This window comes from Aulostomus chinensis, chromosome 1 (assembly GCF_037954235.1).
Source record: "Aulostomus chinensis isolate RoL2024-O1b breed Wild chromosome 1, RoL_Achi_v1.0, whole genome shotgun sequence".
In the NCBI taxonomy this organism is placed as follows: domain Eukaryota; kingdom Metazoa; phylum Chordata; class Actinopteri; order Syngnathiformes; family Aulostomidae; genus Aulostomus; species Aulostomus chinensis.
In genome coordinates, this window is record NC_141320.1 from 27,796,071 (window position 1) to 27,819,316 (window position 23,246).

The 23,246-nt window shown below is 44.1% G+C and overlaps 3 non-coding genes and 1 pseudogene across 3 annotated transcripts; 3 read left to right on the top strand and 1 right to left on the bottom strand.

Annotated features, from left to right (window-relative positions):
* Nucleotides 1-6,216: 6,216 nt before the first annotated feature.
* LOC147271038 (uncharacterized) lies at nucleotides 6,217-7,541 on the top strand (annotated as a pseudogene).
* A 2,888-nt stretch (nucleotides 7,542-10,429) lies between these two features.
* On the bottom strand, nucleotides 10,430-10,501 carry trnae-cuc (transfer RNA glutamic acid (anticodon CUC)). The gene has a single exon. It is a non-coding gene; the product is annotated as a tRNA-Glu (tRNA).
* Nucleotides 10,502-11,299: 798 nt separating this feature from the next.
* On the top strand, nucleotides 11,300-11,371 carry trnaa-cgc (transfer RNA alanine (anticodon CGC)). Its single transcript has one exon. It is a non-coding gene; the product is annotated as a tRNA-Ala (tRNA).
* A 2,930-nt stretch (nucleotides 11,372-14,301) lies between these two features.
* Nucleotides 14,302-14,373, top strand: trnae-uuc (transfer RNA glutamic acid (anticodon UUC)). The gene has a single exon. It is a non-coding gene; the product is annotated as a tRNA-Glu (tRNA).
* Nucleotides 14,374-23,246: the final 8,873 nt, after the last annotated feature.

A 23,246-nucleotide genomic window follows, 5' to 3' on the forward strand; every position in this document is an offset into this window, starting at 1 on the left:
GTTTTTCTGACATTTTCTGTCTATAAAGAAGTGGGCAGTTTTATTCACTGACTAGTCTGTGGTCTGTTATTCTTGCATTAGAATCAACCACTCACATGAGCCTAAAATCTCTGGTCCTCCACCTGAAGTGAGACACATGGGAACTTTGACCCTCATCAACCATGCAGGGAGGAGTTCTCAGAGTTTGATTGTGCTGATGAATCATCAGAACTCTCCATCACGCCGTGACGAGGACATCTCAGTGTCAAATCTGTCATTTCCTGCTGCCAGTAGGTGGCGCTGTGGTCACTACTGACCTATAGATGTGTTCAGACTGGGATGTTGATCAAACCTGGAAGTTTCAAACAGATCTGACAGGTGGAGAGGATTCAGAAGAGTTGAAGCTTCATTTTAGTTGGAGCCTGAAAATGAGGTGAGACTGAGGGCTCCCAGGAGTTGCAGGTAGGTGCTGCCCCCTAGTGACTCAATGGAGAACAACATGTAATGACATGAACGTTCTCCATTTTTCCAGTTCTTGACTTCATTCATCCTCCAACTTCTTCAAGCTGGAAGAGAGTGAGATCATTTAAAGTAGAGAGTCAATAATCAGCATCTCATCACTCATTTGTTCTCTGGTGGTGACCTCACGACTCTGCAGTGTGACATCACACATTTCGCTGATGTCATCCTCAAGTGTGTCACTCAGTTCATGCAGCCTTCATTGTTTTATTTTATTATTTCCTTTCACTTTGATCTTCACAAAGACAAAGTGCGTCTGATGGAGTCACCGCTGACAGAGTGGAATGTTTCCATGTTGCCATGACAACGTGAGGCCCCTCACCTCCTCTGTTCCTTCTGCCGGTCGGCGTCAGAAGAGCAAGACGGCTGCTTCTCCATCTGGGTGGATGAGCAGCTCCTCCCATCTCAGGCAGACGCTCCCTGGCTGCATGTCAGCAGCTCCTCAAAGCTCCTTCTGGTTTCTTTGCTCTCCTGATGCTGCGCTGGTGGATTTGTCCACCTCTCATTCTCCAGGGTTCTCAGCCTCATGTTCTCTCCCTCCTGTTCCAGCTCCTCCAAGTTTCCAGTGGAAGTTTGGCTTTTGTTTGCTACTTTGTCTTTTCTCCTCTGTTGGTGCTTTGAGTTCCTTTGTTGTTCTTTGTCTTTTCATCATTCAAGCCTCCTTTTGTTGAACGCTCCTCTCCCCCGTCTGTATTTGGGTCCTGTTCTCCTCCACTTTGGCCAAGAAGGCGGCCCAACAAGAGTCACCAGTGATGTCACAGCTCCTGGATGCCCCGCCCCTTCATCTGGTGCAGGTTGTGTGATGTCACTGAATCCCACTCAGACCAGACCAGTCAGAGATCAGTGTGTTTGTGTCAGTGATGTCATCGCTGCTGACGTCACAGCCCTCCATCCACACACGCCAGACTGAGGTGGAGGAGGTGATGTTGGGGTTTTCAAGGTCTTCGTCATGAGTGGGAGGGGCTGAGCTGGTGAATGATCAGCTGACCTGGTCTGGGCTCAGTTCAGATGTTGAGCCACTGCTGACTGCCGTTTGCCTGAGGAAGACCCAACGTTCCCCTCAAGAAATGGAGGGCAGTTTTTAGTGCAGCGTTCATTCTGGTTGGAGTTTTCCTTTCCTTTGCCCTGCACCTCTCTGGTGGGGAGGTGCTCCCTGTTGACGAGGACTCAGTGGAGAAGACTGGACCAGGACCTTCACTGGTTCAAGGAGCACCGAGGCAAAGGGAGGCCCAGACCAGCAGCCAGGGTGACCAGTTTGAAAACCTGCTCCTCTTCCATGCTGACTTGTTGGTGTCTCCTCTTTTATTCCTGAGTGATTTTAATCTCAGCTCTCTGAACCTGAATGGAGCAGAACCAGGAAATCATTGCAGGAAATCATGGAGGAGAAATCATGGAGGAGACTTCCAGTCAAACTGAGACAAACGTCCAGGTTTGGTCATCAAAGATATCTGACATTCATCAGTAGACTGACAAAGATGCTCATTATTATTGCAGCAGATTAAACTAGAGAATAAAGAGGGTCTCACTTTGGAAAAAATATTGAAGGATATTTTTGTTTTATCAGAGAGGCTTTAATGTCTGTCTTTGATGTCTAAACTCTGACTCTGATGTCATTGGTGGTGACTGAATTCTACCCCCTGACACACTGAAGGCTCATATTGGTGATGCAGGTAGGTGCTGCCCCCTAGTGACCCAATGGAGAACGACATGTAATGACATGAAGATTCTACATTTTTCCACTTGTGAGATAAAAATACCTCACAGCAAGAAGGTTCAGGGTTCCAGTCCTGGCTGGAGCACAGGATCTTTCTGTGTGGAGTCTCCATGTTCTCCTGCCCTGTGTGGGTTCTCTCTGGTACTCCAGCTTCCTCCCACAGTCCAAAGACATCAAGAGGGGACGAGGCTGATTGATACTCTAAATTGACCGTAGGTGTGACTGTGAGTGTGAATGGTTGTCTGTCTCTATGTGTTGGTCCTGTGATGGACTGGTGACCTGTCCAGGGTGAACCCCGCCTCTCACCTGTAGACTCTGCGATAGGCTCCACCCCCATGACCCTTAACAGGAATAAGTGGAAGACAATGGATGGATGGATGTTGGAAACGACTGCAATACAGTATATAAATATTCTAGTTCCATACATGGGAACCTGGTTCTTCTGCTCTTTAACATCCTCCAATAGGAATGGACCGTCTATGACAAAGTATCAATAAATCTATCAAGGAGGAAGAAGAATTCTGATCAAAGAACTGAAGTCAATCTGGAGATCAGTTGATCTCTGGAAGGAGGAGGAGGAGGCATCCTGTGCTTTTATCTCTCTGTTCATGTTTCCTGCTGAGTGTGTGTGTGTGTGTGTGTGTGTGTGTGTGTGTGTGTGTGTGTGTGTGTGTGTGTGTGTGTGTGTGTGTGTGTGTCCCAGCTGCAGCAGTCAGTTCAGGTTCCTTCAGTGTGACTGAGGGAGGTTTCTGTCCGATGGTTTCTCCCAGTGTGAACACAGCCTGACTGCTGATGCTGTGCCGACTCTGACAGTGGTTCAGTTTTTCTCAGTGGCTTTGTTGCTGCTCTCAGATCAGAATGAAAGTTCTCTCAACTCGGAGTTCAGCCTCCACAACATCGAGTCACTTGTTTCTCCTTCCTTTGATCAAATAGCGAACGCTTTTGGACGAGGAGGGAGGAAACCACGGCGTTTCACTGCTTTACATTTAGAATCTCACACCAAGCCGGAGAAGCAGGTCCTGAATCAGTCACGTGGTCACTGCCGGCTGAAGAGGCTTCGGACGTCACCACATACGTCATCAAAACGCGCTTCACAGAACGAGACGAAGACGCGGGAGGTTTTCAAACAACAAGGAAAGAAGGAGAAGTCCGTGAACCCCCGGCCTCGGTCTTTGTCTCCTGAAGGCTGAGTGGCGCCGGTAGAACCTCAACATGTGCGCCGCGCAGCTGCTGCGGGTGTCGGTCCAGGAGCGGATCCTCGCCGCCGCTGAAGACTTCCTGCTGCAGCTGGGAGAAGGAGACTCAGCGGCTGGAGTCCCGGTGCTGAGAGCGCTGCTCACCGAGCGGCTGGCGGCGGCCGCGGAGCAGATCGTGGCTCTGCTGGAGGAAACCGTGGCGGAGTACGAGCGGGAGAACCGCCGGCAGAGGTTGCTGCTCGATGCCGTGCTGAAGCCCCGAGTCAGGCTGGACAGAGCAGGTGAGTCCCCCAGGGACCTGCTGCATTGTTCCCAACATAAAGGGAGGTTTTAGTAGCTCAGGAAACAAAGTCTAGGAATTCTAGCTGGAGCTTCACCAGACCAAGTGGTCCAGACCAGCTGGAAAAACCCCTGAGACAAAGTCAAAGAGCAGGCAGCACAATGTTGGTGGGACTCAGTCAGCACACACAGACACACACACACACACACACACACACACGTGTCAGCAGTCTCTCTGTCTCCTGCAGCAAGTCACATGATATCCAAATGAGTCCCGTCAGAATGAACCAATGTTACAGCAGCTTTAGGGGACAAAGTCCAAAGGCAAACCTCCTGCAGACACCAGTGAAGCGCTGTTGTTTCATTTCAATGCAGTTTCAGTCCAGATCAGTGAGTCCAGAGCTGCTAGCTTGACAGCTAAACATGAGCATCACAACACTCAGCAGGACCATAGCTTTTCTTTAATCTCTTCTTTTTAATCCTCCCTTTTCTTTCTCACCTGTCTTCATTCTTTTTGACAGTTTTTCCACACTATCATCACGTTCAAGTCAAGTCAATTTTATTTGTTTGAACCAAATCACAACAAAGTTCTCTCATGACTCTTTACTAGTAGAGCAGGTCCAGCACCAAACTCCTTCAATGAACCTCCACCCAACAATTCTCCACCAGCAGCACATCCTGCAACAGTGGTGATGAAAACCTTCCTTTTAAAAGGCAGGAACGTCGAGCAGATCCAGGATCAGTGGGGACGGCCTTCTGCTTTGACTGGTTGGGGGGAAAGAGAGCAGGAGAGCGGGGCAGAGACAAAGACAGATAATGGAGGAAGACAGATATGCAGAAGGAAAGAGAGGGACAGAGATAAAGAGAGAGAGAAAGGAAGAGACTGATGGACAGACGGGGACGTGAGCAGGTGGAGCTACGGGTGGCAGCTTGAGCCTCTTCAGGTCTGCAGCCTCCTCAGCAGCACCAGGATCTGGGATGAGGGGAGAAGAGGAGTTAGTAATGTGTGTGATTTATGTATGACACATATAGGAGGACAGAGAGGAGGAGAGAGAAGCCCAGTGCCCAGTTCTGTGTTGAGGGAATGCGTTGCTCTGCAGCTCACCTCCAAGCTGCTAGGGGGTGTGGCTGTGTCTTTCTATGGTTTCGGGGGCTCTTGTCAGATTCCAAAACAAAACTATTTCCAACAGAAAGTCCAGTGCTTCTCTTTGAACGACTTTGTTTTCATGAATCAAACTTAAAACCTTGAACATGAAAAACACGACTTGTGGCCATTTTCTTCCGGAGACGCACATTTTGTCGTGGAGGTTCTTCCACCTCTAAATGCATTCGGCGACTCCTCTGAACGGACCAATCACAGTCCTTGATGTTCACGTCACGACGTGTCGACACAATGAATAGTCAGGACATTTTGGAGGTGCACGTCTGCTGCGGCGTAGGGTCCATGTAGGTCTGCGTCGACAGTGTAGGTACGGCGTTGATGCCATGCAGAAGCATAAACCAGGTTGAAGCCTACAGCAAAATATCGAAGGGCCGGTTTAAGCTGTCCTAACTATAAGCTTGATCAAAAAGGAAGGTCTTAAGGGGGGGGGGGGGGCATCCCGGACTCAAACTGTTCCACAGGAGGGGAGCCTGATAGCTGAAGGCTCTGGCTCCCATTCTACTTTTAGAACTCTAGGAACCACCAGTAACCCTCCATCCTGGGAGCGAAGGGTTCTAGCTGGATAATAGGGGACTAGGACTGCTTCACTCAGCCTTGCCGTGTCGTGTGTGTGTGTCAGGCTGGCCCAGGATGCTGTGCATGTTGCTTCTTTTGTGACATTAAGATGTAGGCTGACACGGATATTATAAAGGCCTACTTTAAAAAAAGAAAGATTTTTCTTGGCGACCTTGGGTTGGACTGGCCGTTCAAGAATTGTCCATTTGTCCCATTATAGACACTAACATTCCAACGAGTGAATGTGATTATGAATGGACAAAGGCATTCAGCAGAGGGGACCTATGACCTTTGACCTGGGTGACACAACGTTGATCCAAGCATCTGAAGCCAGCGTTTCTGTTCCCAGTTTGCTGACTGGTCGTCAGTAGCAGGACGTCTCTTTTCATTGAGTTGATTTCTGTTTCTGTCTGTTGCTCCGCTGTTTCAGAGTCAAATGAAGAGATTTCTGATGTTGCTGTTTGTGTCCTGCAGATGTGGAGCAGCTGCTGGTGATTAAAGAAGAGGTTCCCCCTGAGCTGCAGGACCCAGAGCCCCCCCACATTAAAGAGGAGTGGGAGGAGCTCTGGACCAGTGAGGAGGGAGCGCAGCTTCAAGGGCAGGAGGAGGCTGATATCACCACGTTCCCCTTCACTCTGGTCCCTGTGAAGAGTGAAGGGGACGAAGAGAAACCTCAGTTCCCACAGCTTCATCAGAGTCTAACTGAGGAGAACTTGAAAGAAGAGTCTCTGAGCAGGAGCCCAATTCATCCTCTGAAAACAGAAGCTGATGGAGAAGAGAGTGGAGGACCAGAACCAGAACCAGCCAGCAAGGTAGATCCAGATACACTTGTACAACCTAAGACTGAAGACCAGATGTCAGACTCTTCTGAAGCTGAGACTGAAGTCAGTGAGGATGATTGGGTCAGACCTGATAACACGGCCACCTCTGAGCACAAGGAACCCTTTGGCTCAAGGAGGAATTTGCTTCAGAAACTGAGCCCAGGACAGGAAGTGAGTCATTGCAGCTCAAAAGAGCAAAAACTAAAAACTGGAAGAGAATCAGAAATCATCAGGAACGTGACCTTTGGTCCTTCTGAATCTGAGACAGAAGTCAGTGAGGATGAGCGTCCATTTAGGTGCTCAACATGCAGTAAAGGTTTTCGTTACAGAAGTAGTTTGGATACTCACATGAGAACACACTCTGGTGTGAAACCATTCCCATGCTCAGTGTGTGGCAAAAGATTCTCAGAAAAGCGACATCTTAAAACGCACATGAGAACACATACTGGAGAAAAACCATTCCCCTGCTCAGTTTGCGGCAAAAGATTTTCTGTAAAGGGATGTCTGAATAGACACATGAGAACACATACTGGAGTGAAACCATTCCCATGCCCAGTTTGTGGTAAAAGATTCTCAACGGGGAATCTGAAATCACACATGAGAACACACACTTTGGAGAAACCATTCCCCTGCTCAGTTTGTGGCAGAACGTTTTCAGAAAAGGGATGTCTGAAAAGACACATGAGAACACACACTGGAGAGAAACCTTTTCCATGCTTACTTTGTATCAAAAAATTTTCAGAAAAGGGATGTCTGAAAAGACACATGAGAACGCACACTGGGGAGAAACCATTCCCCTGCTCTGTTTGTGGCATAAAATTTTCAGATAAGGGATGTGTGAAAAGACACATGAGAACACATACTGGGGAGAAACCATTCCCTTGCTCAGTTTGTGGCACAAGATTCTCAGTGAAGGCACATCTAGAATCACACATGAGAGCACACACTGGGGAGAAACCATTCCCCTGCTCAGTTTGTTGCAAAAGATTTTCAGAAAGGGGATGTCTGAAAAGACACATGAAAGTGCACACTGGGGAGAAACCATTCCCTTGCTCAGTATGTCATAAAAGATTCCCAGAAAAGGGACATCTGAAAAGACATATGAAAATGCACACTGGGGAGAAACCATTCCCCTGCACTGTGTGTGGCAAAAGATTCTCAGAAAAGGGATGTCTGAAAAGACACACGAGAATGCACACTGAGGAGAACCCTTCCCCTGCTCAGTTTGTGGTAAAAAATTCTCAGAATAGGGACATCTGAAAAGTCACATGAGAACCCACACTGGGGAGAAACCATTTCTCACGACTTGGCTCTGAAGCAATGGCAAAACAGTGGGAGATGTGGGTAGGAAGCCAAATAATGTTTTTTTTAACCAAGAAAACAACAACAAAACAAAATAGAACAAAAAGAGCCATGGGATTTGACAGGCAATGGAGTCAATGTTATGGTTGCATGAGTGTAAGGGAGCTGTAAGGAAGAGATGTTGGCTGCTGAAAATGAAAGTGACAATGGATGAGGAGGAAGAGCGGCTCCTGGCCGGCAAGGCGGGTTCTTTATGAAGAGAGCAACTAACCAACTAGGAGGAATGAACAGCTCCCCACTCTCCAGCTCCCTGCTGCAACACAAGAAACATCATGAAAGACATCAGCCAAGGGACCATCACACCCCCCTACAAGAACAGGGTCCTGAAGGGAATCCCGCTACCAAAATACCATGAATGTAATTTTTCTTGAATCCCAAAATGATAATTCACTAAACCTCTAAAAACCATATACGTCCCCCATTGGACTGCTCAGATAAGGTCAAACTATCAGGAGGGGAACCAGTGGCCTGCTCCGGTGGTCCAGCATCTCTTGTTGCAATTTAAGAGGCTAGGAAAAGACAAGAGGAGAACCAGAGAGAGGAAAACCGGTCACAATCAAATACCACACTGAGGAACTCTAGACAACACGTCCACCACCACTTTGTTGGTCCCCTTCACATAGCGAATATCCAGTATGACTGCAGGAACAGAGACCACCTGACTGGTCTCTGGTTGGGACACTGCAACGAATGAAGGAAGGTGAGTGGATTATGGTCAGTGGAGACAACGTGTCTACATGGAGAACAATGATGAGAACACACAGCTGAGAGACATCAGTCTTGCTGAGTTAGTTAACAAAGCTCCTCAGGTCAGGAAAACTTGAGACGACGCAACAGAGAAACTTCCTTTGTCCATCCTGTGTTGTGTGACTGAAGCTGAGGAGAAACTGAAACTAATCATGGTGGTGGAGGCCAGACATGAAGGTTGTGGGTGTAAAGAGTTTTTGAAAGCAGAAGGGAAAACACATCAGGAAAGAGACAGGATGAAGCTGAAATCATGGAGCCACCATTGGACAGGAGGGTGTGAGGGCTGATCTGATTTCTCTGAGGTCACCATCAAAGATCCACTTGGCACCAAGTACTGATCTTTATATTGATGTATTGATCCCTGATCAAACACTGAATTGTCTTTGAGATGTGTGAAAATAAATGAGTGGGCGGAGTCTCTGATATCAGTGATGTCATCCAGCTGTTTGAGAAATATGTGACATCAGCTGGAGCCTCTGGTGAAGTACCTTTAGTAGTAGTACACATGCAGTATACGCTCAGTACCGGCTCCTACACAGACACAGCGAGCGCTGCTTTAACAAATACATGGTTCCTATGGGAGGGATTGCTTGGATTTCCGGTGTATCAGGACCAGGACTGAAGTTGGTCCCTGACCGTCCTGGAGGGGCGGCTGTAACACAGGATGAGTTTTCACAGTGAAGGTCTTCTTCTTCTACAGCTGAATTAAAGTGTAAACAGCCGTCTACACACCTTTAACTGTCCTTATAAACTTGTCTTTTAATAAACTTTCTGTTCTCTTTTAAAGTTGTCAGTGCTTTTGTTGACATGCAGAGGCTCTACTTGATCACCACCCTTGTGTTTGACTATTTGGAGTGGATGTTCTTGTTATGATTTGTCTGTTTATCTGCTGCCCCCACGACCTGCGGTGGGGGCTAATTAGCAGTATGCACCAAAACCTAGTTAGACATGGATGCTCTCAAACCAAATCCCTGCCATCGTTCGAAATAATAAAAACACAAGAACACATCTGAGGTTCCTTTTTAGCTGGAATGTTCCTTTCAGAGCTTTAAGACTGAGGAGAAGGATTTTAAACTCTGTTCTGGATTGGTGATGTGGTCTCTCCTCCTAGTTCCTGTCCATGCACTTCTTCCTCCACTTCAAGACTGCAGCTGCTTTCTGGAGCAGCTGCAGTCTTGAAGTGGAGGTTCACTTTTCTGGACCTTTGGCCTTCCCAGCTCACCAGGGTGCTCCCAGCAACTGGAGACAGTTCTGGACCCATTGGGTCTGGTCCTGCTGACGCTATCTGCAATGCTCGTGCTAGCGCGAGTGGATAGGCCTGCCATTTAAATACCATCTTACTCACTCCACAGCAAATTCCAGGCGACTGAAATAAAACTCCAGAATATCAATTTAAAGTGTTTGTTGATAGAATCATTCTGGGGAGGAAACTTTTAGTACATCGCGGTTCTTTTTGAGGGACAAACCTCAGATTTCAGGTGTAATTTTACCTCTCCTCTAGTCGGTAGAAGTGGGCTCACGTTACAGCTTCAGAGGACTGATATGCTACTGACTGAATGTATTCCTCAGCCATTGATGAGTCGGCCAATATTTATCTATAATATATATTTATATATCCAGTGACTTCTACCAGTGCTGTCTCTGTGCTGGGCTCTAAAACCAGACTGAAACCCTCAAATCAACTCTTGTTATGGAGGAAGTCACTCAGCTGATTAGCAGCTGCTTTCTCCAGGATTTTAGAGAGGAGGGGAGGTCAGCTATCAGTCCATAGTTGGCTAGAACCTCAGGGTATCCACAGCTTCCCTGACCAGGACTTGAACCCTAGGCTGTGGCAGTGAGAGCACCAATTCTAGCCACTAGACCATCAGGGACCACACTGACCAGAGTTTGTCCTTGCAGGAGTCAGTGACTTAATAGAGTCTAACAAAGGGTTGAACCTGAATGAGACAGTTTCCCTTCAACGTGGGGCCATGGCAGAGTGAACCAAGAACACTACAATGGGGGTGAGAGTGGAGCCATGATGGACTCACAGTTCATCACCTCCACCATCATGTGGACCACCTGATCACCTCTCCCTCAACCTCTAAATAACTCATTCCCTGACCGGGAATCGAACCCGGGCCGCGGCGGTGAGAGCGCCGAATCCTAACCACTAGACCATCAGGGACCACACTGAGCTCTCCAACAACAGAGACTATAAACAATGACTCAAGAACACAGGACTCTGTGGTCTCAGCTTGAGATGCAGAGGGTCCACCAAGACCACCAGACACCTCAGCCCCCTAAAGACAGTCCACCCCCAGGATCCTGTCCCCCTCTGCTCCAACTCAGCCCTCCATTCATAACATGACTTTGTCTCAGTCTCTTCACAATGCCAGTCACTGAAACACTGACAATGTGATGGGGGCTTCCTGTCTTTACTGCATTTTTTTCAAGGCTCACAACTGCTACTTCCTACAGTCGTCTCTACTGTGTACTTGTACTACCAGTTGTTATGAGCAACTGTGGATTTCTAAATATTCCAGTCCTCAGTTTGCAACTGTATAGTGATGATGGGTCAGTTTAGAGCTGTCAATCAATGTTAATAATTGATCTTAACATCTGAAGATTATTTTAGGAACACAAATACTTTTACTTCATTCTGAGGATGAGCAGACGTTCAATATAATTCTCATTTCCTGGTCAAAGACTCCTGCTAGTCAGAGAGGATCTGGGCTGGATTGGAAAGCTTCAGAGAGGAAAACCTTCACTCTGGACTGGACTGAGAACAGAGCAGCCTCAGCTTCCTGGAGCCTTACTTGCCTCTGTGGTCTAAGGTTGTGTGGGCTGACATCACAGTGAAACTACCTAGATCACAGAGCCTTTGAGATCACAGGCTGACTTCCTTTTTATCCCTAAAATGAAGGAGAAAAATGTTGTGTCTGTGTTTGTGTTGCTGCATCAGTTAAACAGTGACTCTGACAGAGGGGATGTAGCTCAGTGGTAGAGGGCATGCTTCGCATGTATGAGGCCCCGGGTTCAATCCCCGGCATCTCCAGCTGGTCCTTTGGAGCCTTCATCTTACCAGCTAAATTGATCCATAAATGTGACAACAGTTGATAACAAACTACCAGAAGAGAAACCAGTCTGTTGCATATCAAAGTATTTGTAGCTGGGTCAGTGTGACTGTGAGCCTTCATAGCCAGCATGAAGGAGCTGGTTTTATCTTTGCTGGGGAAATCCCACACACAGCTGCTCTCAGTTCCAAATGTGTGTGTCCTCTCTCCTCCGTCCTCCTGCTGCCCTCAGAATACAGACACAATTCAACCTGGCAAGTTTGGAGCATAGAAGTGCTCCTGAAGAGATGTGTGTCAGCCCACAGCTGGCTGTTCTTACCTGGAACCTCAAGATGAAACTGCTTCCACAGATTGGAAATGAATCTGATGTTGACTTTTGGACAAATCACCTGTTCATCAGTTCATCATCACTTCCATCCATTTTCTACTGCTTATCTTGTTATAGAAAGGAGTCTATCTGCTGTGTGACTGAGGCAGTTACTGTGAGCTGCTGCATGTCTCAGTGTGTGTGTGTGTGGGGGGGGGGCTGTGTGTGACTGGTCGGCTGCCAAGGATTATTGATGAGATCAATCATGATCAGCTCAGAGATCACGGCACAGAAGAAGGAGACTTTTTGATTTTTGGGGGTTCAGTTTCTAAGTCAGACACATCATCACAATTTGAAGTTTTCCTCCCGTAAAAAACAAAACCAAACAAAAACATGATTTGACTTTTGATGTCTCCATTTTTTGGAAATTGTGAGTCCAACAAGCAGGAGGCCGTTTGAGCTTGGAAACTGTGAAGCATCACCAGTAACTGCTGGTTAATTTACAGTTGTTTCCTCCAAAAAGTTTAAAATGAATGAATAAACCTTTAATACTACAGTTAGAAAGTAGTATTTTGCTATCATCTAATTTGATAGGTGGCGCTGTCACCAAAAAACAAAAGTCCAACAAATGCATTTTATCATCCAATTCAGTAGGTGGTGCTGTGGGGTCCTGGAACTGCAGCTCTCAGGTGCTGCAGAATCTCCTCTTGCAAAGCCTCACAGTTCAGAGTCGTTCCAGAATCTGGGAGCAGAAACCAAAGTCTCCTACGACGAGGATGGGATTGGAACCCACGCCTGCAGAGCTCAATGGATCAGCAGTCCATCACCTTAACCACTCGGCCACCTCGTCTCCTGACCGCCATGATGTGCTGCTTTCTCTTAGCCTTTGAAACAGCTGAACTCTTTGGAGCCCATTTGTCAGAAATGGACCCAGCAGGAGCCACTGAACACAACTCTGACATCATCAGGCTTCTTCCCAGCAGCTTGGTGCTCCAGAAGGAAGAATCCAGACCATCGCTACATCATCAGAGTGAACACCAGCTGATGTTGACCAGTTTAACAAGCCTTTGACTGCTAAATGACATCCAAGCTCAGATTCTCTTGTCCTGGTAGAACAAGTCAGTGTTGAAGAAGATGAGAGGACCAGACTTTTTCATCCAATGCTGGAACAGCGTTAGACTGAAGGTCTGAAGGTCCCTGGTCTGGTCCAGGTTTCAACAGGGGACCAGCATCAGCCAGCATTTAAATGTGGACAGCAGTGGAGGTGAAGCCCACATCAAGGAAACCAGCCTCCTATCACTGTCCTGTGCTGAGTTTCTTTAAAAAAAGTGAGACAACCTCAAGAGTTTCTGTTTCCTGTGTTGGACTTTGGCTCAGAGAATCAGAGCCAATCAGAAGCTTGTTGGTCTTGGATGCTGGTCATCAGGAGCAATGAGGGGCTCAGTGTCTTGCTCAAGGACACTTCAACATGGTCACCAGCTGAAGTGAGAACTGAACCAGCAACTCTGCTAGACGGCCACTCTTCCTCCAGGCCGTGCCCCCCGAACCTGAATCATCATGATGTCATTATTTGTTGCTTTAATTCACCAAATGTGTGACGTGGTGAGTTTGTCAGGAGTTTAAAGACCAAAGTTGTGAACACACAGAGAAGTAAACCTGTCAAAGCTGCTTCACTTGATGAGAGAAACTGAGGAACTGATAGAAGAGCAACAAAGAAAATGGAGTCAGAAGGTCGTCTTCTTCACCGCTCAGTCACAACACTGACACACACACACACACACACACACACACACACACACACACACACACAAATAGTTTGTCTTTGAGAGAGGACAAAAAATGTTTGACTGTGCTGACATGAACTTTCATTGTCTAATTTCAGTCTCCTACAAAAGTGTGTGAATGTGGTCGTTGTGGCCGAGTGGTGAAGGCGATGGACTAGAAATCCATTGGGGTCTCCCTGCTCAGGTTGGAGTCCTGCCAACAACGTTAAACTGTTGACAATTTAAATTTGACTCATTTTTCCTCTACACTGTCCTTCATCACAGCATTTAACATCAGGACTGCTCCCAGATCAGCTCCATGACCTCATCTTTGCACCAGAGTACCGCCCAAGTTCATCAAAAACGGCCAAGCATAAATATATAATATGTATATAATGTGAACACACCTTTACAGGTGCGTTAACGTGCTTAATAATAGAGAATGAGTGAAGGGTGCGTTCAGAGTGGAGTGCAGTACCACAGTCAGGCCAGCAGGTGGGGCTTTCGTTGGTGCTGTCTACCTAATTGCGGTATCTGTGCTCTGCCAGCAGAGGTCGTGCTTCCCCACCAATCTTCTCGGGTGTCTGAGTGGTGCCGCCATGTTCAGGTCGTAGCAGGAGGACGTAGGTTGGTACTTGGCAGTTCGGACGTAGCGAAAGTCACGTTATGAATGGAGGGCTGAGTTGGAGCAGAGGGGGCAGGATCCTGGGGGTGGACTGTCTTTAGGGGGCTGAGGTGTCTGGTGGTCTTGGTGGACCTTCTGCATCTCAAGCTGAGACCACAGAGTCCTGTGTTCTTGAGTCATTGTCTATAGTCTCTGTTGTTGGAGAGCTCAGTGTGGTCCCTGATGGTCTAGTGGCTAGGATTCGGCGCTTTCACCGCCGCGGCCCGGGTTCGATTCCCGGTCAGGGAATGAGTTATTTAGAGGTTGAGGGAGAGGTGATCAGGTGGTCCACATGATGGTGGAGGTGATGAACTGTGAATCCATCATGGCTCCACTCTCACCCCCATTGTAGTGTTCTTGGTTCACTCTGCCATGGCCCCATGTTGAAGGGTGACTGTCTCATTCAGGTCCAACCCTTTGTTAGACTCTATTAAGTCACTGACTCCTGCAAGGACAAACTGTAATCCTCCTTAGTAGCTTTGGTTATTGATGATCTGCAATGGTTCGTGGGGGTGGAGCCTATCCCAGCAGCCTTCAGGTGAGGGGCGGGGTTTATCCTGGACAGGTCACCAGTCCATGGCAGGGCCAACACATAGAGACAGATTGATTATAAAAATGTTCATCCCCAGTTTGAAGTTAGAGACAGGATTTAAGTGTGGAAGGTTTTTGTGTCTTCAATTTATTCTGAGTGTTGTAAACTGTTTCTAACAAACTCTACTGTTGAACAGTCAAAATGTTTTCTAACCAAGCTGAATGCTCTCATATACTTTTTAAAGTTGAGTTTCTCTCACATCCTCCTGAGATCAAAGACAGAATTCTAGGTACAAATAAATACACTATCAAAGCCCTGATGACATCATCATCAATTCTGACTTTGATCTGGAGGCTCTTGCTTTCTTGCTTCAAATAAAAAACGTTGTTCCAGGGAAAAGTCTGCACATAAACACACACACACACACACACACACACACACACACGCACACGCACACGCACAGCCTGTCTTCAGTATAAAATGGTCTGTCACGTTCTCTCACGTTGGAAGATTTCTCTGACTCCATTGTGAATAAAGAGATTCTTCATCTGCCACCTGAGTCTTGATCCACTGATTCCTCTGATCCACCTCTTTCTGCTCCAACAAGGCTGACATGGATCAGGTGGGTCCATGTCATCCAATCAGGAGGTTTCTCCTCTCAGTTAATTTTCTTCATCCCAGTTTAGATTGATTCTTCTCAGCCTGATGAAGGAGCATCTGATCAGGTGTTTGGCTGCTTGTTGGTTGTAATTCCATAGATTTTAATCTCAGATGTTATAGAATTAATAAGAACACCTTAAAGACCTTTGTCCAACACTTGAAACTCTCCTGTCTGTCCAGGCCCAACTGGCCTTTGGTAGTGAGGTGGTGGATGCATGTGAATGAAATGAGGCTGGTGTTGCTGTGAGGAGCCACTAGAGGGAGACACCTGTCGTTCCTCCCAGCTGACAACGAGGCTTCACAGCTGCATTTGAAGCTGTCCTTTATTGGTCACAACTGTCTTGAGCTCAGGGGCCAAACTCACCAACAACACTTCCTCCTGGTCATGTGGTCTGTTTGTCAGGAGATTCAATCCAAAGTTGTTGACACACAAGAGAAGAAAACATGTCAAAGTTTGTTCATTTTTATGAATCAAACTGAAAATGAACAGAAGAGTGACAGTGAAAATGGATTCAAAAATAATGAATAATCATGAATAATGAATAAATGCTCAGAATTTACTGGCATTTGACTGCATTTTGTGGTTAATCAGTAGATGAAAGAGGAACATATATATTCTATACATGTGATGTACGTACGTGGCTGTGGACAAAAGCGTCTGCTCAATGAAATTGTAGGATTGTAGACTTCTATAAATGTAGAATTTAATTGTAGAAATGCTCTCTCTCACCACCCCCAACGTCTGTGCCAGGGTCTCTGGCCAGTGGTCAGTGGCTCCTATCACCTGCCCAGGATGGATCCAGCTTGCTTGTCTTTGTAATTCTGCACTTATTAGAGACCTGGAAACAAAGGAATGCTGAAAAAGAGAAAATAGGACCTCACACAAATGGGCTTGTGACAGAAATTAAGATCATTTTGTGAATATCCATCCTCTTCAAATGTGTGTGTGAATGTGGTCGTTGTGGCCGAGTGGTGAAGGCGATGGACTAGAAATCCATTAGGGTGTCCCTGCTCAGGTTGGAGTCCTGCCAGCAACGTTAAGCTGTTGATGTTCCATGTCAGGGTGAACGTCCTACCTGTGCCTGATTCAGTGTGGTGGCTCACACCTGAATTTATCCTAACAAGCTAACTTCTTAACGCCAATCTACACAGTTTGAATCATCAAAACCTCAAACTGCAGTAAGAATTTTCAATTCTCTCATCCACAACAATCCTCATCAATAAAATCTGGAAGAAGGAACCGCAGAAAGTCTGCAGGAGAACGTAGACGAGTGCTGCCACCGACCCGTCATGGGGAGGACCGGTAACGTGGTGACCCCACTTCCCAAAAGAAGCCGACCGTCCAGCGCACCCTCATCACCCAATAAGGACCTCGGGGACATCCTGGACTCAGTTGACAGGAAACTAACAAGTTTCGATGCTGGACTCTCTCGTGGAAATCCTCCACAAAGAGCCTCCATGAGTCTCTGGAACTCAGCCAGCAAAAGGTGGCTTCACTGGCCGCTAAAAATCAAGCCCTTCAAGCCTCCAGCCTCCCATCACTGTTTCCTCCCTCTCAAATATGTATCCTGAAATATGGATTTGAGTCTTTAGATGCTGTAACGTCCAAAGATCATATTCTTATTGACCCTCCCCCTTCTTTGTTCCACCATGGAAAGAGGAGAACTCTATTCTAGTTTAGTGGATGAACATAGAGGAACTACACCTGGATCTCTGTGTTTAACAAACAATTGAGTTAAACATCAGGAGTCATGAGTTTGCTCAAAACTATTGACTTGGAGTGAGTTCAGTGAGTTCATAGCCAACAATTCTCCATCAGCAAGCACATCCTGCAACAGTGGTGATAAAAACCTTCCTTTTAACAGGCAGGAACGTCGAGCAGATCCAGGATCAGTGGGGACGAGGTTACAAACAAAGGTACCTCAAAACCTCAAAACAGTGATGTCGGAAGAATTGCTCATGATCTCAAAATGATGCGACAGTAATGGAGAAAGAGTTGCTAATAACCTCAAAATAATGCTACAATGATGTTGTAAAAATTGCTAATGAACTCAAAATGATGCTAAAAGTAATGGAGTGAAAGTTTCCAATAACCTCAAAGTGATGCTGACAGTAATGTAGTGAGAGTTGCTACGAACCTCAAAACAATGCGACAGTAATGTAGTAAAAGTTGCTACGAACCTCAAAATATTGCGACAGTGATGTCAGAAGAATTGCTAATGAACTCAAAATGATGCTAACAGTAATGTAGTGATAGTTGCTAATCAAGTCAGTGATGCTTACAGTAATGTAGTAAGTGTTTCGAATAACCTCAAAGTGATGCTGACAGTCATGTAGTAAGAGTTGCTACGAACCTCAAAATAATGCGACAGTGATGTCAGAAGAATTGCTAAAGATCTTAAAATGATGCGACAGTGATTTAGTAAGAATTGCTAATGAACTCAAGATGATGCTAACAGTAATGTAGTGATAGTTGCGAAGAAACTCAGTGATGCTTACAGTAATGTAGTAAGAGTTTCAAACAACCTCAAAGTGATGCTGACAGTCATTTAGTAACAGTTGCTAATGAACTCAATTTAATGCTACAGTGATGTCGTGAGAATTGCTCATTAACTCAAAGTGATGCTGACAGTAATGTAGTAAGAGTTGCTACGAACCTCAAAATATTGCGACAGTGATGTCGGAAGAACTGCTAATGATCTCAAAATGATGTGACAGTGATGTAGTAAGAATTGCTAATGAACTTAAAATGATGCTAACAGTAATGTAGTGATGGTTGCGAAGAAACTCAGTGATGCTTGCAGTAATGTAGAAAGAGTTGCTACGAACGTCAAAATATTGCGACAGTGATGTCGGAAGAATTGCAAATGAACTCAAAATGATGCTAACAATAATGGAGTGAAACTTTCGAATAACCTCAAAGTGATGCTGACAGTTATGTAGTAAGTGTTGCTACGAACCTCCAAATAATGCGACAGTAATGTAGTAAAAGTTGCTACGAACCTCAAAATATGAGGTGATGTAGTGATGTAGTAAGAATTGCTAATGAACTCAAAATGATGCAAACAGTAATGGAATGAAACTTTCGAATAACCTCAAAGTGATGCTGACAGTCATGTAGTAAGTGTTGCTAAAAACCTCAAAATAATGCGAAAGTAATGTAGTAAAAGTTGCTACGAACCTCAAAATATTGCGACAGTGATGTCGGAAGAATTGCTAATGATCTCAAAATGATGCGACAGTGATATAGTAAGAATTGCTAATGAACTCAAAATGATGCTCACAGTAATGGAGTGAAACTTTCGAATAACCTCAAAGTGATGCTGACAGTCATGTAGTAAGTGTTGTTACAAACCTCAAAATAATGCGAAAGTAATGTAGTAAAAGTTGCTACGAACCTCAAAATATTGCGACAGTGATGTCGGAAGAATTGCTAATGAACTCAAGATGATGCTAACAGCAATGTAGTGATAGTTGCTAAGAAACTCAGTGATGCTTACAGTAATGTAGTAAGAGTTTCGAATAACCTCAAAGTGATGCTGACAGTCATTTAGTGAGAGTTGCTAATGAACTCAGTTCAATGCTACAGTGAATTGCTCAACAACTCAAAATGATGCTAACAGTAATGTAGTGATAGTTGCTAATAAACTCAAAGTGAAGCTGACAGTAATGTAGTAAGAGTTGCTACGAACCTTAAAATAATGCAACAATAATGTAGTAAGAGTTGCTACGAACCTCAAAATAATGTGACAGTGATGTCAGAAGAATTGGTCATGATCTCAAAATGATGCGACAGTGATGTCGGAAGAATTGCTAATGATCTCAAAATGATGCGACAGTGATGTCGTAAGAATTGCTAATGAACTGAAAATGATGCGAACAGTAATGGCGTGAACGTTTCGAATAACCTCAAAGTGATGCTGACAGTCTTGTACTAAGAGTTGCTACGAACCTCAAAATAATGCGACAGTGATGTCAGAAGAATTGCTAAAGATCTTAAAATGATGCGACAGTGATTTAGTAAGAATTGCTAATGAACTCAAGATGATGCTAACAGTAATGTAGTGATAGTTGCTAAGAAACTCAGTGATGCTTACAGTAATGTAGTAAGAGTTTCGAACACCCTCAAAGTGATGCTGACAGTCATTTAGTAACAGTTGCTAATGAACTCAATTTAATGCTACAGTGATGTCGTGAGAATTGCTCATTAACTCAAAATGATGCTAACAGTAATGTCGTGATAGTTTCTAATAAACTCAAAGTGATGCTGACAGTAATGTAGTAAAAGTTGCTACGAACCTCAAAATATTGCGACAGTGATGTCGGAAGAATTGCTAATGAACTCAAGATGATGCTAACAGTAATGTAGTGGTAGTTGCTAATTAACTCAGTGATGCTTACAGTGATGTAATAAGTGTTTCGAACAACCTCAAAGTGATGCTGACAGTCATGTAGTAAGAGTTGCTACGAACCTTAAAATAATGCGACAGTGATGTCAGAAGAATTGCTAAAGATCGTAAAATGATGCGACGGTGATTTAGTAAGAATTGCTCATGAACTCAAGATGATGCTAACAGTAATGTAGGGATAGTTGCTAAGAAACTCAGTGATGCTTACAGTAATGTAGTAAGAGTTTCGAACAACCTCAAAGTGATGCTGACAGTCATTTAGTAAGAGTTGCTAATGAACTCAATTTAATGCTACAGTGATGTCGGAAGAACTGCTAATGATCTCAAAATGATGTGACAGTGATGTAGTAAGAATTGCTAATGAACTTAAAATGATGCTAACAGTAATGTAGTGATAGTTGCTAAGAAACTCAAAGTGATGTTGACAGAAATGTAGTAAGTGTTGCTACGAACCTCAAAATAATGCGACAGTAATGTAGTAAAAGTTGCTACGAACCTCAAAATATTGCGACAGTGATGTCGGAAGAATTGCTAATGAACTCAAAATGATGCTAACAGTAATGTAGTGATAGTTGCTAATCAGCTCAGTGATGCTTACAGTAATGTAGGAAGAGTTTCGAACAACCTCAAAGTGATGCTGACAGTCATTTAGTAAGAGTTGCTAATGAACTCAATTCAATGCTACAGTGATGTCGTGAGAATTGCTCATCAACTCAAAATGATGCGACAGTAATGTAGTGACAGTTGCTAATAAACTCAAAGTGATGATGACAGTAATGTAGTAAGAGTTGCTACGAACCTTAAAATAATGCAACAATAATGTAGTAAGAGTTGCTACGAACCTCAAAATAATGTGACAGTGATGTCAGAAGAATTGCTAATGATCTCAAAATGATGCGACAGTGATGTAGTAAGAATTGCTAATGAACTCAAAATGATGCTAACAGTAATGGAGTGAAACTTTCGAATAACCTCAAAGTGATGCTGACAGTCATGTAGTAAGTGTTGCTACAAACCTCAAAATAATGCGAAAGTAATGTAGTAAAGTTGCTACGAACCTCAAAATATTGCGACAGTGATGTCGGAAGAGATGCTAATGATCTCAAAATGATGCGACAGTGATGTAGTAAGAATTGCAAATGAACTCAAAATGATGCTAACAGTAATGGAGTCAAACTTTCGAATAACCTCAAAGTGATGCTGACAGTCATGTAGTAAGTGTTGCTACAAACCTCAAAATAATGCGAAAGTAATGTAGTAAAAGTTGCTACGAACCTCAAAATATTGCGACAGTGATGTCGGAAGAATTGTTCATGAACTCAAGATGATGCTAACAGCAATGTAGTGATAGTTGCTAAGAAACTCAGTGATGCTTACAGTAATGTAGTAAGAGTTTCGAATAACCTCAAAGTGATGCTGACAGTCATTTAGTAAGAGTTGCTAATGAACTCAGTTCAATGCTACAGTGATGTCGTGAGAATTGCTCATAAACTCAAAATGATGCTAACAGTAATGTAGTGATAGTTGCGAATAAACTCAAAGTAATGCTGACAGTAATGTCGTAAGAGTTGCTACGAACCTTTAAATAAAGCAACAGTAATGTAGTTAGAGTTGCTACGAACCTCAAAATAATGTGACAGTGATGTCGGAAGAATTGCTAATGAACTTAAAATATTCCTAACATTAATGTAGTGATAGTTGCTAATCAAGTCAGTGATGCTTACAGTAATGTAGTAAGTGTTTCGAATAACCTCAAAGTGATGCTGACAGTCATGTACAAAGAGTTGCTACGAATCTCAAAATAATGCGACAGTAATGTAGTAAAAGTTGCTACCAACCTCAAAATATTGCGACAGTGATGTCGGAAGAATTGCTATCGAACTCAAGATGATGCTAACAGTAATGTTGTGGTAGTTGCTAATCAAGTCAGTGATGCTTACAGTGTTGTAGTAAGAGTTTCGAACAACCTCAAAGTGATGCTGACAGTAATGTAGTGGTAGTTGCTAATCAAGTCAGTGATGCTTACAGTAATGTAGTAAGAGTTTCGAACAACCTCAAAGTGATGCTGACAGTCATGTAGTAAGTGTTGCTACGAACCTCAAAATAATGCGACAGTCATGGAGTAAAAGTTGCTACGAACCTCAAAATATTGCAACAGTGATGTCGGAAGAATTGCTTATGAACTCAAAATGATGCGAACAGTAATGTAGTGATAGTTGCTAATCAACTCAGTCATGCTTACAGTAATGTAGTAAGTGTTTCGAATAACCTCAAAGTGATGCTGACAGTCATGTAGTAAGAGTTGCTACGAACCTCAAAATAATGCGAAAGTAATGTAGTAAAAGTTGCTACGAACCTCAAAATAATGCGAAAGTAATGTAGTAAAAGTTGCTACGAACCTCAAAATATTGCGACAGTGATGTCGGAAGAATTGCTAATGAACTCAAGATGATGCTAACAGTAATGTAGTGGTAGTTGCTAATCAAGTCAGTGATGCTTACAGTAATGTAGTAAGAGATTCGAACAACCTCAAAGTAATGCTGACAGTCATGTAGTAAGAGTTGCTACGAACCTCAAAATAATGGGACAGTGATGTCGGAAGGATTGCCAATGAACTCAAAATGATGCTAACAGTAATGTAGTGATAGTTGCTAAGAAACTCAGTGATGCTGACAGTAATGTAGTCAGAGTTTCGAACAACCTCAAAGTGATGCTGACAGTCATTTAATAAGAGTTGCTAATGAACTCAAATCAATGCTACAGTGATGTCGTGAGAATTGCTCATGAACTCAAAATGATGCTAAAAGTAATGTAGTGATAGTTGCTAATAAACTCAAAGTAATGCTGACAGTAATGTAGTAAGAGTTGCTACGAACCTTTAAATAAAGCAAAAGTAATGTAGTTAGAGTTGCTACGAACCTCAAAATAATGTGACAGTGATGTCAGAAGAATTGCTAATGATCTTAAAATGATGCGACAGTGATTTAGTAAGAATTGCTAATGAACTCAAAATGATGCTAAAAGTAATGGAGTGAAAGTTTCCAATAACCTCAAAGTGATGCTGACAGTCATTTAGTAAGAGTTGCTACGAACCTCAAAATAATGCGACAGTGATGTCAGAAGAATTGCTGAAGATCTTAAAATGATGCGACAGTGATATAGTAAGAATTGCTCATGAACTCAAGATGATGCTAACAGTAATGTAGTGATAGTTGCTAAGAAACTCAGTGATGATTACAGTAATGTAGTAAGAGTTTCGAACAACCTCAAAGTGATGCTGACAGTCATTTAGTAAGAGTTGCTAATGAACTCAATTTAATGCTACAGTGATGTCGTGAGAATTAATCATTAACTGAAAATGATGCTAACAGTAATGTAGTGATAGTTTCTAATGAACTCAAAGTGATGCTGACAGTAATGTAGTAAGAGTTGCTACGAACCTCAAAATATTGCTACAGTGATGTCGTGAGAATTGCTCATTAACTCAAAATGATGCAAACAGTAATGTAGTGATAGTTGCT